The sequence below is a fragment of the Trichosurus vulpecula genome, chromosome 4 (genome assembly GCF_011100635.1).
Source record: "Trichosurus vulpecula isolate mTriVul1 chromosome 4, mTriVul1.pri, whole genome shotgun sequence".
Taxonomy (NCBI): domain Eukaryota; kingdom Metazoa; phylum Chordata; class Mammalia; order Diprotodontia; family Phalangeridae; genus Trichosurus; species Trichosurus vulpecula.
The window spans coordinates 137,728,022-137,742,930 of NC_050576.1; the positions used below are offsets into that span (position 1 = coordinate 137,728,022).

Sequence of the window (14,909 nt, forward strand, 5' to 3'; positions counted from 1 at the left end):
GGAAGACCACAAAGGTGCTACAAGATTGAAGAAGGCTGTTTGTCCCAATTTTCAGAAAAAGAACATAGCCTTTAACTTACAGGCATGTGGGCTTGACTTTGAATCCTGGGAAATTATAAAATATAAAATTATATATAAAATATATAATTATAAAATTATAAAATCAACAAAGAGATGATTATAAAGAGATGGTTATATAAAGGATAGGTCATGCCAGACTAAGTTTATTTCCTTTTTTTAAGCAAAACTACTAAACTGTTCTATCAGAGGATTGTTCTAAGTATAGTTTGTCTAGATTTTATCAAAGCTTTTCATAAAGTATTTCATACAATTCTCATGGGAGAGGTGTGGATTAGGTTGTAATAAAATTAGATAAATTCAGAACTGGTCGAATGTCTGGACTCAAAGTAGTTGTTAGTAATCCAACGTCAGCTTGACAGGATGTCTCCAGTAGAGTGTCCTAGGGATCTATACTTGCTCTTGTGCCGTTTAGCTTTTTTTTTTTTAGTAGTGATAAAGTCATAGATGATGATGTGCTTATCAGATTTGAGGAAAACACAACCTGAGGATAGATAGTTAACACAATGACAGACTTAGTGTGCAAAAAGATCTTAACAGGTTAAAGTACTGAACTGAAGATAATATAGGGAAATTCAAAATGTAAAGTCTTACATGGGTACAAAAAAATCAATTTCCTAAATGCAGAAGAGGGGAAGGCATGGTTGGATGGCAGTTTGAAAAAGATCTGGATATTTTGAAGAACTGCAAATTCAACATGAATCACCACTGCCATGTGGCAGCCAAAAAACCTCTTGAGATCTTTGGCTTCATGAAGATAGATTTTGCTTCCAGGGGAAAGGAGGTGATAGTCCCTCTGAGTCTAGACTCTGGCCTAGTGAGGACACATTTGGAGTATTATGAGCAGTTCTGGGTGGCACAGTTTAAGGACTTTGATAAACTGAAGAAGGAGATGGCATCCAGACCTTGAGTACATAGTACTTAAGGATAGATTGAAAAAAATGGAGACATTGAACTCAGGGAGGAGAATATTCAGAGGCAACAAGATAGGTGTCTTCAAGTATTTGGAGAGATGTTTTATATAAAAGAAGGAATAGACGTGTTTGATCCCAGAGGGATGCACACGTACAAGTTGTAAAGATTTAAATTTAAAAATGTCAGGGAAAACTTTTTCACACTTGAACTTTCCAAAAGTGGAATGGACTATTTCAGGAGGTGATAATTTGTCCTTAATTGAAGGGCTTCAAGTAGAGTTTGAATGACTATATGTAGGTTTTTTGTTACATTAGAACAAAAATTTGATGTAATCGAATGACATGAATGTGGCCATAATAACTATAAAATAGGATAAGATTATGAAAGGTCTGAATCTGTGGTACAGAATAAAAGAAAAAAAACATAGTTGCATCAGTTTTTTGTGGTTTGCAAACGAACAAATATGTTACAATGATAGAAGAGGAGAGTCTTTTAGCCATGTGGATTGAAAAAATTGTAATAAAATGTATTCTTAACAGAGTAGCCATTCAGACAAAAGCTTCATGTTTGTTTAAGGCAGTTTTAAAAAACTGGAAATGAAGTGAATAGTGAAACAATTTACTGCAGGTGTTAGTTGGTTTGATAACTTTAAAAATTGAGTTCATTTGCATAATGTTACAATTATGGAGAAGAGGTCAATGAGAATTAGAAGGGTGTGGAAGCTAAATATCCTAATGTTTTGAAGAAAATAATCAGAGGAAGTAGATATATAGATCAACAGATTTGTAATATGAATGAAATAGCCTTAGTCTGGAAAAGGTTGCCTTCCAGAATTTACTAAGAAAGAAAAAACTCCACCTGGATTGCCTGACACTTTATTTGGAATGCAGAAGGGAATTTTAAATTAAAATCAGTGCAAGCTTATCAGTCTCTTAAGTTGTTGCCCTTGGAAAGGCTACAGCCATCAGTCCTTTCTAGTTCCTTGACAGTCAAATAAGAAGCATGGGTGACTACACCAGTTTTGGAAAGCTGATTTTAGGTTTTTTTTTTTAACTCAGTTAAAAAATCTTGCAAGTATGACAATACTGTGTTTTACAACTTTACTGATTTTTAGATAAAGCCCCAGTTCATTGTACCACACTTGACTCATTGTGTGAGAATGGGAGCACGCAAATTCAACAAGATGAGGATAAAGCTTTCTACACCTACCAGAGTATGTATGAAGATTTGAAGAAAGGACAGCTCAGTTAATGCTGCTAAAATATTTTAAACAATAATAATAATGTTTTTATCATATAATCACTCTAGGCTTATCTTTAGGTATGATATTAATTTTTAAAAATTTGTAATATTTTAATTTGCTTTCTGCAAGTTCTCTATTACTTTGTTTATAATAAACTTGAATCAGATATTTTTCTAATATATGTGCTGCCAACACAAACATGGAATACATTTTTCTTAGCCCTTGCTGTTATGTTAATAAACAGATTTTAAAAACTTACTTAAGAAAATTTTATTGCATGTTTTCAGACTGAACCAATTATCATATTTTACATATAACTTCAGGTAGTTTGAATTTGAATGGTTCTACCAGTTCTTGGGATTATTTGCACTAATAAGGACCTAGCTATTTTTAATGGAAATTGTAAATTATTGTAGCTTGTGTGGACTTTGGCAAATCACTTAACTTACAGTCAGTGACATCATCTGTAAAAATAAAAAAGTGAGGGTGTTAGATTAGATTTATCAATCTAGTTATCAGTAACAAGCATTTATTAAGCACCTAAGGTATGCCAGACATTGTGCTGGGGAGTAGAGATATAAAAAGTGAGACAGTCCTTGCCCAGTTCCTTCCATCAAGGACTATATTTTACCAAGATGTTGATAGTGTGCTTTAATATAGATCTGTGATCTCCTCAACCTGGTTACTTCTTCCAACAGTGTAGATCACAACCCATCCACTCATTCTGTGAACGTAGCTTTTTATCTATGTATTCATGTAAATCCTTCTACAAGGGAGTCATCCAGCGTACTTGGATCCTTCCTTTTAGATGTCTTAACTTTACATGGAAAAAAGCTGGAGGAAATAGGCTATTCACAGGCTTCTCTTTACTTTTGCTATATGACTAGCCTACTTTCTTTTCGGGCAATATATCTCTCATTGTTCTCCTATGCAATTTAGCATGTGATAGTAGATAGAGCACTGGACTTAAGAGTCAGAAAGAATTCTTCCTCAGACACATGATAACTGTGTGACCCTGGACAAAGCCCTTAACTGCTATGTGCTTCAGTTTCCTCTTTTGTAAAATGGCAAGAATAATAACACCTACCTCACAGAGTTGTTGTGAAGTTCGAATGAGATGATTAGTAAAGCATTTGGTAAAGCTTGAAGTACCATGTAACTGCATGCATATTCACACCCACCTGTGGTTCTTTCTTTGCCTGAGCTATGGCCTGTTTTTTCAGAATCTATAGTATTCAGTGACCTAAATCCATACAGAATCATGGAAAGAATTTTGTCATTCCTATGCAGTAAGTATTTAAGCATCTACTTTGTGCCACAGTGCCACTACGTACTTGAAATCCAAATGGTTTAGTTATAAAGGAGTCCTCATAACAATCACGAGTTATATAGTATCCAAGTATTACAGTTGAGGAAACATGTTTAGAAAGATGTATCCAGCATTTAAACCTAGGTTATTGTGTAATAGAAAATCCATCATACTTCGAATCAAAAGACCTTCTGTGTATCCTGTGGTTACTCCGTAGATGCTTATCTACTCAATGTAAACATATAATCTAGAACTGTGGTTCTTAAAGATTAGCCTAGAAACAAATAATTGTTTGAGTAAGCACCCTACAGATTAATCAGAGGCATAGGTATAAAAAACCCCATGAAATTGTTTATATCTATTTATGGTCTGAATAAATACTTATGCTTTAATAAAAGCCAAATATAGCTTATTGACATCCCACCAAAAGCACCATTAATGTGCTTTTAATTCTGGTGAGGGTCTTGCTCTCTCTCCTCTCCCCCACCCAAAGTGATCATTTTGAGGTATAAAATTGTCAATCATCTTGAACAGTACTGGGGAGATAACTTGTTCTTGAAGAGTGAGGACAGAATCCATTAAAAAAAATATCAAGGCCACTAAAACTCCAAAATGCACCAGAACCATGAATCTGAGCTCCTAGCACCCAGTTATTGAAAAGGTCTAGCTCGTGGGTCAAGATCTCATGTACTTCTGAGAAAGCATTACTGTAGTTAGTTTTCATTTGGTGTGAAGACTAATGTGTAAGAATCTTTAAGACCTCCTTGGACTGTGCTGTTCAATCTGTGTATGATTTTGTTTGTTGTGTTTGGTTCTAGAATAGAAGGGGGAATAAACTAGATTCAGTGCAGCTATAGGCCTGTATGAATTGTCCCTTGTCAAAGGAGTTATTTGCAGATGGCCTGGCTTCAGAGATGGATTTTTATGTAGCCACATTGCTGGTTGAGTTTGAGTAGAGAAAGTGATTGTTTCCACGTACCTTAGTTCAGTGTAGATAGATCTGGTCAGTTCTTCTAACAACTTAGTATGTATTTCAAAAACAAGCTATACATAATAGAGATTCCAGTTCCATATAAAATTCTTTTTCTTTTCTTGGTAAATGGAAAAGTTCATGTTTATTGAAGTTTGTCAAGTTGATAATAAAAAGAAAATTGCAAAAAAAATATAGTCAGTTTTAGAAGACTAATTTCAGAATAAGCATGAATATAAACAGCCAGAATTTTTTTCTAGTATAAAGACAACTCATATAAGTTTGGAACAAGTATCTTGGTATGAATCCAAACAAAGCACAGCTGTGCACTTGCGTTTATTTATTTATTGACTATGCAGAGTTTCAGTTCTTTCCACAAAGGAGGGTGGGATTAAAATGACTATAATTTTGATAAGTATACTATTTCGTCCTCTTAGTTTTGGATAAACTAACACTGAATAGTGTTGTACTTTGAATCTTGTGGACTTTTTAAACATGAAATAACGAATTATATGTTAGTAGCAAGTGTTTTGGTGCTTTGAGCATGTCTCTTTTATATTACTTTCTCCTATGAGATTCACCTCTAGCTACTCTGTATACCTTGCATGTGCTTAGTTATTTGTATTGTTGTCTGTCCCATTAGAATATGATCTCCTTGAAGAAAGGTACTGTTTGTGTCTTCCTTTGCATCCCCAGCACTCAGTGAAGTGTCTGACACATGTATAGCAAGTGCATAATAAATGCTCATTAATTAAATTCTCACTACATGCCCAGCTCACCTCTTTTCCGTTCTTGCATGTCTTTTATTATACCTTTTGCATGAGTTTATACAACATGCTCATCCTATTTAACATCTTGTATATTTCTGTTGTTCTTTGGGTTACTTACGTTTATAATTTTTACTTATGATGGGACAGTGAGTTAGGAGTTGGTTTTTGATTTTGAATGGAAATCTAGGTCTCAGGGTCCAAACTGGAAGCTGTGGGAGAGGCAGGAAAGACCAGGGACTGATTCTCCCCTGTAGGAAGTAAAAGAGTATGAAAAGGAAAGTTTATATTCTTTATTCCCAGTGGGCTGGACAACATGAGTTCCTTTTCCCTACTCAAAGTTGACCATATGTAGAGAAGTAAATGTATACTAAAAATTTAAGGAAAGGAAGCTTCTTTTTACAAAATTATTCCCCAGCAAGGCCCAAATACTGAGGAAGCTAAGGAAGCTCTCCACCAGCTATTCACATTTCAGTGTCATTTAGTCCAGATCAGCTTGATAGTCTAAAACCTAATAGGAGACTTGGGGTTTGGCTAATGGAGAGTTGTGAAAGGAGGAATTAGAGGTCATCTTAGAGGGTCAGGCATTCTAGAACAGAGTAGAAAAGTTTGTAGAACACAGTAGGGGGACTTTTCGGTAGCTATCAGATGGCATGATAATACTGGGTTCCTTAAAGGTAAAGGAAGAAGGAAACACAGGAAGGCCCAGAAACAGAAGTAAGAGAGGATCAAAGACATACTGAGATTTTATTCAAACAAAATTTTTATTTTTAAATGGCCAGATAAGCCTTCTGTAAATATAGGGAAATTTTCTTTTTCATACCTGGGTGTATCTCTTTGTGGAGGGACAAATGAAACCTGCTAAATTGGAAGTCTCTTCCTGTCAGCAGTTTTACTGTCAAGTGTTTAAGTAAAATTTGATTTCTCAAAAATGAGGGGAAAGATGTTTCAAATTTTTAATAAAATCTATATACACACAGGCAGTCACTATTTCCAGTTTCTTTGCAGTTCAGCCTTTCATACATTTCATGTTGCCAGATGTCATCCTCTATTTCACTTTTTGACCATTTGAACTCCCTCTGAGCATTTTATTGATGCATGTTATCTCAAACTGAATTGCAAACTATTTTTTTAAGAGTTATTCCTGGGATATTTAGAGGTCAAGGGGATTTTGGAGATCTTGTAGTCTAACTCTTCTCTTTTTGCAGATGGAGAAGGAAACCACAGCCCAGAGAAGCAATGTGATTTGTCAACTGTCCCACCAGTGGTGAGCTTAGGAGCCAGGGTTCAAACCAAAGGCTTGAATCCAGTGTTCTTCCCCCATATGTGATGCTTTCTATGAGCCCAGCCCCAGGCCTAGGTACTGTGGGGCTTACAAAGGAAGAAGTTTACACTTTTATGAAAATAAGACTCAAAAATTTGAAGTAGCCAGGGATGGCAGTAGTGACACATAATGAGAGAAGGGTTGGATTTGGAGTCAGAGGTCCTGGGTTTCAGTTCTGGCTCTGTTGCTCGCTACCTGTAGATCTCAAAAGGGTTCCTTTACCTCTTTTAGCCTCAGTTTCCTTTTCTATGAAATGGAGAGATTGGACTAGGAGGCTCCTATCTTTCTGCTCTCAATCTATGGGCAATAATAAAAAGTATATAATCTCACCTCCATTGGCTTTGAGTACACTTTGTGAATTTTAATAATCTAATTAAAGTTGAAGAATTCCGAACAGCATATTTCTACATAAAATATTTGTTTTACTATAGGAATGATTTTTGGGACGTCTATTTGCAACAGGGAAATTTATCTCAAACAAAAGGAGAGAGCCATTCAAGTTTCAATGAGCCTTTTTTTTTTCCACTTGTTTGAGAATCTCTAACACATAGTGTTTCTCCTGACAGCTGCCTACAGTGGCTCAGTGAATATGCTTGGACTTTGTAAGTCAAAATCTAGCTTCAAGGAATTTATTGTCTATTACTCTAGGTATCATAAATCATTTTTCCCCTAGCTCCCACAGCTATCACCCCCTGCATACTTATAAACACTAGGAAGAGAGATGACTTCTTGGATGGCTAGAGCTGTATCATTTAAGTGACGTTAAAGTTCCGTCTTCCACTAGGATTCTGTTCCATGTTCCATTATGACTTTGAGGTGACTCAAAGACTTTGCTAGTAAAGTACAAGTTCTGGCAGGTCCTACCAAACTAGAAAGGCTGTGAATAGGGTCAAGGTGATGGATTTGTCTGTGGTGTCACCAAATTCAAATAAGCCATACTGCTTGTTCTGAATCCATATAATTGTATTATCATGTTATACATATGTCTCCATCTTCTCCACAAGGATAGCATGAAGTGCCTTATCAAAAGATTTCATGAAATCTATTAAACTATACAATATTTCCCTCTTCTGCTACCAGTTTGGTGATCTTATCAAAAAAGGAAATGGAATTAATTTGGCATCACTTCTTCTTGATGAAGCCATGCCGGCCTTCATTATCACTTTATTGTCCTTTTTAGATGTTTACCTTTGATGATGATCCTTTGTAGAATTTTCTCAGGAATAGAAGCCCAGCTCTCTGACGTAGATTTTCAGATTCTTTCTCTTTCCCTTTTTTTCCTTAAAATCAGGATGTTTTCGTTTCTCTGATCTTATACCTTTCCCATTTTTCCAATTTCCGTAGTAATTCATATATGTCTGACAGTGGCTCAGCAATCTCTGCCAGTTCTTTCTGGATCTGAGGATGTAATTTATCTAGGCCCTACTAAGGTTAAGTGCTCGCCCCCATTAGTCATTTTTCTTATTTCTTTTCCAGCTTGCAATTCATTCTCTTATGCACATAAAATAGAAACAAAATAAGAACTTCACAGTACTACTTCTGTTTATTGTCATCAACCCCAGTTTTCTCTTTTTGGATTTCATTTGGAACATTTGCATTCTTTTTGTATATTTTCTTCCATGTCACATATTATTAAAAAAAAAATTTCTCAGTGATTCCAAGCTAGTGTTACCTACAAAGGTATAACCAAGGTAGCTGAATAGCAGGAAAAGTGCAGCCCACCTCCCTGTCAACTGCTGTAATAACAGATTTAGGAAAAGCTCCAGAAGAGGTTCTGATGGACAAATCTAATACGAAATCACAGTGAGTCTTTTTTCCAGCCCAGAGGAGTGAGAGAGGGACTATGTACCAAGGCAATATAATATGTTTAGAGGAAATTTTATATTTTCATTAATAAAAGGGAAAGAACAAATCAATGAATTAGGCGTACAACTAGAAAAAAAACTTGAACAAAAACAAAAAATCCTCAAACAAAATACAGATTCTGAAAACTACTAACAATGAAGACAAATACTGACAATTAAAAATAGGAATTTTAAAAAAACTAATAAATAGCTAATCTTAGTTTAAAGAAAAAGGAGAAGAAAACCAAACTTCATATCAAAAATGATAAAGGAGAATTCCAAACAATTGAAGAAAAATAAGGGAAATTATCTAAAACTATTTTGTCCAGTTAAATTCTAGTAAAATTGATAATTTGGATAAATGGGGGAAATCAGTAGAAGTAGACTTTTTAACTAGCTCAGTAGCCATTCCCTTCCCCCTCCCCCTGCCCAAAATCAAACAAGCCATAAATGAACTCACAAAGGAAAATCTCTAGGCCCCAGATATATTTACAAGTGAATTCTATCAAACTGTCTGAGAACATTTAACAGTTTATGTACATTGCTTGTAGCAATAAGAAAAGAAGGCATCTTATAGCTTTATATATAGTGTCCCCAAAATCTTAGTGTAATTTTAAGCTTTAATGGCTCTAATAGCTATATTGTCTTGGTTTAGGGTTGAGATATCAAACAGAGCAGAAATATCCAACAGAGCAGAAAATGAAAACTATAGACTAATATCCCTAATAAACATTGATGCAAAAATTTTAAATAAAATATTGCACCCAAAGACCAGTTTGGTTTTATACCAGGAATGCAAAGTTCAACACAAACTGTCTCAAAAGTTACTAAACTGCATATGCTTTAACCTAACAATGTCACTACTAGGCCTATTCCAATAAGAGATCAAAGAAAGAGAAAAAAGACCTTTATGCACAAATAATTATGGAGCTCTTTTTCTAATAGCCAAAATTTGAAAACTAAAGGGTTTTGCCAACCTTTTGGGGAATGGCTAAACAAATTGTGGTATATGATTGTAATGGAATATTATGTGCCATAAGAAATGATGAATGGACAGTTTCAGAGGAAAGTGGGAGGACCTCTTTGTATTGTTGCAGAGTTAAATGAGATCCAGTTGAATAATTTATATGGTAAAATTGTATATAGAGAAAAACAATTTTGAATAACTTTAGAATTCTGATCAATGCAGTGTTGGTAGACAATCACAAAAGACTGAAGATAAAAAAATGCTATTCACCTTTTCTCGGAGTGGTGATCAACTTAAAATGCAGAGAGTGATATAAATTTTCAGAAATTGCCATTGTAGGAGTTTGTTTTGCTGAACTGTGCATGTTTATGATGAGAGGTGTTTTTTTTTCAGGTGGAGGTATTACTTTGGTTTTGGGAGAGGGCAAGATTATAAATGCATGTAAAATGAAATTTATTTAAAAAATAATATTGTACTTAAAGCTATTTTCTTTTATTAGCTTTAAGTTGACAAGTCTTGTGTGATTCTGAGTTGGGTTTTTGGTACTTGAATTTTTTGTTACTGCTTGTAGTATTTTCAGATAAGTTGGAAGCTCTGGATTTGGGCTATGACATTCCTGAATTTTCATTTTAGGCTATCTTTTAGAAAAATGGCAAGTGAAATAGTGAATTCTTAGCCCAGAAGGTGGATTCTTTGGGTTTATCAAAGAGTGGATTGCTGTAGTTGTTGACTACTGCATCTTGTGTACCTAACCTTAGCCAGTACCAGGTAGTTTTGATGACTGCTGCTTCATAGTACAGTTTAATATCTGATGTGGCTAGGCTACCTTCCCTAGCATTTCTTTTCATTAATTCCCTAGATACTCTAGACCTCTTGTTCTTCCAGGTGAATTTTGTTGTTATTTTATCCAGCTCTGTAAAATAATTTTTTGGTAGTTCAATGGGTATGATGCTGAATAAATAAATTAATTTAGGTAAAATTGTCATTTTTATTATGTAAGCTCAGCCTAACCATGAGCAACTGATATTTTTCCATTTATTTAGATCTGACTTTATGTGTGTGAAAAGTGTTTCATAATTATGTTCATATAGGCCCCGGATTTTAGTTTATAGTGTCTACAGTAACTTTAAATGGAATTTTTCTTTCTATCTCTTCCTATTGGGCATAGACCAATATCTTATACCATATACCAAAATAAAGTCAAAATGGGTTCATGATTTAGGAATAAAGGCTGATACTATAAGCAGTTTGGGAGAGCAAGGAATAGTTTACCTATCAGATTTATGGAAAAGCAAAGAATTCATGACACAACAAAAGAGATAGAGAGCATTACAAAATGCAAAATGGATAACTTTGACTATGTTAAATTGAAAAATTTTTGTATAAAAAAAAGCCAATGCAACAAAGATTAGGAGGGAAGCAGAAAATTGGGAGAAAATCTTTACAACCAGTGTCTTTGAAAGGCCTCATTTCTAAAAATATACAGGGAACTGAGCCAAATTTATAGGAATACAAGTCATTCCCCAATTGAGAAATAGTCGAAGGATATAAACAGGCAGTTTTCAGAGGAAGAAATTAAAGATATCTATAGACATATGAAAAAATGCTCTAAATCACTACTGATTAGAGAAATGCAAATCAAAACAACTCTTAGGTACCACATCTCTCCTGTCAGATTGGCTAACATGACAAAACAGGAAAATGATAAATGCTGGAGAGGATGTGGGAAAATTGGAACACTGTTGCATTGCTGGTGGAGTTGTGAACTGATCCAGCTATTCTGGAGAGCAATTTGGAACTATGCCCAAAGGGCTATAAAAATGTTCATACCCTTTGACCCAGCAATGCCACTTCTAGGATTGTATCCCAAAGAGATCACACAAGAGGGAAAAGGACCCGTATGTACAAAAATATTTATAGCGGTTCTTTTTGTAGTAGCAAAGAATTGGAAATCAAGGGGATGTCCATCAATTGAGGAATGGTTGAACAAGTTGTGGTATATGAATGTAATGGAATACTATTGTGCTATAAGAAATGGGAAAGATACGGACTTCATAACAACCTGGAAAAACCTACACGATATAACGCTGAGTGAGCAGAGCAGAACCAGAACATTATACACAACCGCAGATATATGGATTCTGTGATGACTAACCCTGATATACTTTGCTCTTCTCAGCAATCAAGGTTCAAAGACAACTCCGAAGGACTCATGATGGAGAGAGCTATCTATATCCAGAGAAAGAACTATGGAGACTGAATGCAGATTGAGGCAAACTATTTGTTCTCCCTTTTTTTTCTTTTGTTTTTTTTCTTTCTTTTGTTTTTGTTTCTTCTTTCTCATGATTCATTCCATTGTTAATAATTCTTTTTTACAACTTGACTATTGTGTAGATAAGTTCAATGCGAAGTTATATGTAGAAGATATATCGGATTCCGTGCCATTTTGGGGAGGGAAAGTGGGAAGGAGGGAAGAAAATCTAGAACTCAGGTTCATGTGGAACTGAGTGTTGTAAACTAAAAATAAAAAATCTTAATAAAAAAAGAAAAGTGGCAAGTGGATTCTTTCTTTTCATTCATGATTGCTTGAAATACAGTATTCAGGCTTTTCTTTTGGTCACATCTTTTAGGTAGACCAATTCTTGTTAGATTCTTTTTCTCCTTGACTTTTTTACTAGGTCAGTTGTTTAAAAGTTACCTAGTATTTGCTTGTGTACTTTTATCAGTCTTCTCACTTTGTATTAACATTCTGTTATCTCATGGAGTCATAAACTTCTGTTTGTTCCATTTTGTTTTTTGGAGAGTCTGTTATTTGGGTCAAGTTTTGTATCTTATACTAAGTTATGAATTCTTACAAGTGCTCTCATTTCTTTTCCCATTTTTTACTCTAGATATTTCATTTATGGTTTTTAAATGTTTCTTCACTCCTTTCAGGAATCCTAGTCGATCTTAAGACCAGATTATGTTCTTCTTTGAGGGTTTGCCTGTAGGTGTTCTTGAGATATTTTCTTCTGTGTTTATCTTGTGCATCCCTGGCTCCATAACAATTCTTTATCATGGATATGTTCCCCCGCCCCCTTATTTCCTGAATTGGAACTTTGTATTTGGGTCAGGCTCTGTGAGTTTCTGGAGTGATTGCCAGTGCCATGTTTGGCCCTGATCTTCCCTTGGATCCTGCTGCTGTTTTCTCCATGAATCAAGTGTTGTGTTATAGGATGACTCAAGCTAGAGACCTGCAAACTTCCAGTTCACCTTCAATGGTTGGATCTAGGAGGAAGTATAATCACTGCCTTTTTGGTCTGTGCTTTATAAGCTCCAGACTTTGGTTTGGGACTGGGCAACACAATTGTACATTTGCTTTCCATTTAGAGCTCCAGTACACAGTTGCTGGTCCCAGCTAATTGAATTAACTAATTAAAATTTCTTTAGGTTCAATGGGACATTAATGTATGTTCACTATTGGTCCAGGTAACACATCTGCAGGTCCTTGACCAAGTCTGTGACTTGAATCCACAGTCCTCAGATGGATAAGTGAGTTGCTACTCACTTCCATTCTTAATGTTTTCCCCTTAGCTTCAAGCTAGGTCTCTCATGGACCACTCAGTCCATTCTGGATTCTGACCCAGGTTAGAGGTCAGACTGACATATCTGCAGGCTGCCTCTTATCCTTGCTTCTTGTCCAGGTGCAGATGCAGGGTGGACATAGCCTTATTGGCCCCAGCCCATTCACCGTGCCAGAATCCTCTGTATGAGATTTCTTTTTTTCCTCTGAAGCAGCCATTCTGCAAGCACTCTTTAGCTTTCTGTACATAGTACCAAAGGTCGCATGGGCTTCCATAGCGTGACCCTTCTTCCAGACTCTAATGACTTCTCACCATCTTTTTGTGCAGTTTCAACTGTATAAAGGAGCTTATTTTGATTTCTCTGGTTTCCTTTGTCTGCTTTATTTGGAATCCTGTTCAGATAGTAACTTGGGTGTATGTGGGAGATCTGAGCTCCTTAATAACTTTTCATGTCTTCTCAACTGGAAGTACATATGAATATATACAGAATAAATATAGAGAATAAATATAAATAAATGCAGTTTGAAGTTTTACTTTACAATATGCAAATTGGCAATGATGACTCAACAAGACTGAAAAAGGTCAGTGTTGAAGGGGATATATATTCATATGTACAGTAATACATTATTGAAGGAGCTATGAATTGATCCAGCTGTTATGGAGGATAGTTTGGAATTATGCAAGAAAAATGACTAAATGGTCATATAGTTTGACCCAGAGATCTCACCTTAGGACATATATCCTGAGGAAGTCAAGAGACAGAAATAAAGGTCCAGTTTATGAAGAGTCCCAAAAGTTTCAGTGCAATTTAAAGCTATTATAGTTTTAAAACAACTAAAGCTTTTAGTTTTGAGCTAAAACTTAAAAGTTTCAATAGCTTAAAACTGGACTAAGACTTTTGAGAATGCTCTGTATAACAAAATATTCAGAATATCACTCTTTGAAGTAGTAAAGATCCAGAAACAAAATTGGTACCTATAGATTAAGGGCTGTCTGCAAAAACTAAGGTATATGAATGTAATCGAATATTATTGTACAGTAAATGTGGACTATAAGGTAATTCTGGAAAGCCTGGGAAGAGTTGTATGGGATGGTGGAGAGTGAAATAAACAGAAGTTAAAAAAACCTAGTACAGTGACTACAATAATGTAAATGGAAAGATTACTAAAAAGAAAATGATGGCCCCAGAGATCAAATAATGAAACATCTTGTCTCCTTGTGGTCTTTTTCTACATTGTCTGATGCAGTTACTGCTTGTATTTAGCTATGAATAATGAGGTAACATGTTTTAGTTTTCTTTCATTGTTTTGGTTGATTCAGAACCTGTGATTTTATTGATATGTAAAGCAAGTTCACAGTATGGAAACTCCCTCTCCCTATGCAGTTATAGCAAGGCTTTCCACTTTATAGTGCTGGAGGATTGCTCAGTGTAATCAAAGATTAAGCATTTTGTTCTCCGGACATGAGATGAGTCAGAGATGGCTCTTGAAACAGGGTCTTTCTGATTCTTAAGGCTGCCCTCTATCATCCACTGTGTCTGTCTACTATTCTTATACTTTAGTGAGGTTGAAAGCTTTAATTTTATCATCTTGATGTAGTTATTTGCAGTTTTCCCTTATAAATGTTAGTGTAGTTCCTCTTGATCTAAACCCTAATACCTGAATTCAGTATTTCATAATATTCAGATGTGCACATTATGAACTATATTTAAGTTGACTTTCTTCTCACATAAAATTTGTCATGATTCTCCACTAATATCCCTGGATTATGCATATCACGTAGATTGGTGATTTGCTAACAGTCCAATATGACAGATAGAAAACTATTGAGCAGCTGCAGTAAAGAGTTTGTTGAATGAGAGACTTAGAATTTCATATAGATTGTCAGTAATAAGTTATATAGTTTGAGACAGTTAAGATAATAGATTCA

The 14,909-nt window shown here is 35.2% G+C and overlaps 1 protein-coding gene across 6 annotated transcripts in view; it reads left to right on the forward strand.

The window, feature by feature from the left end:
• CEP170 (centrosomal protein 170) overlaps positions 1-14,909 on the forward strand; it is a 160,030-nt gene that overhangs the window by 8,570 nt on the left and 136,551 nt on the right. The window lies entirely within an intron of this gene.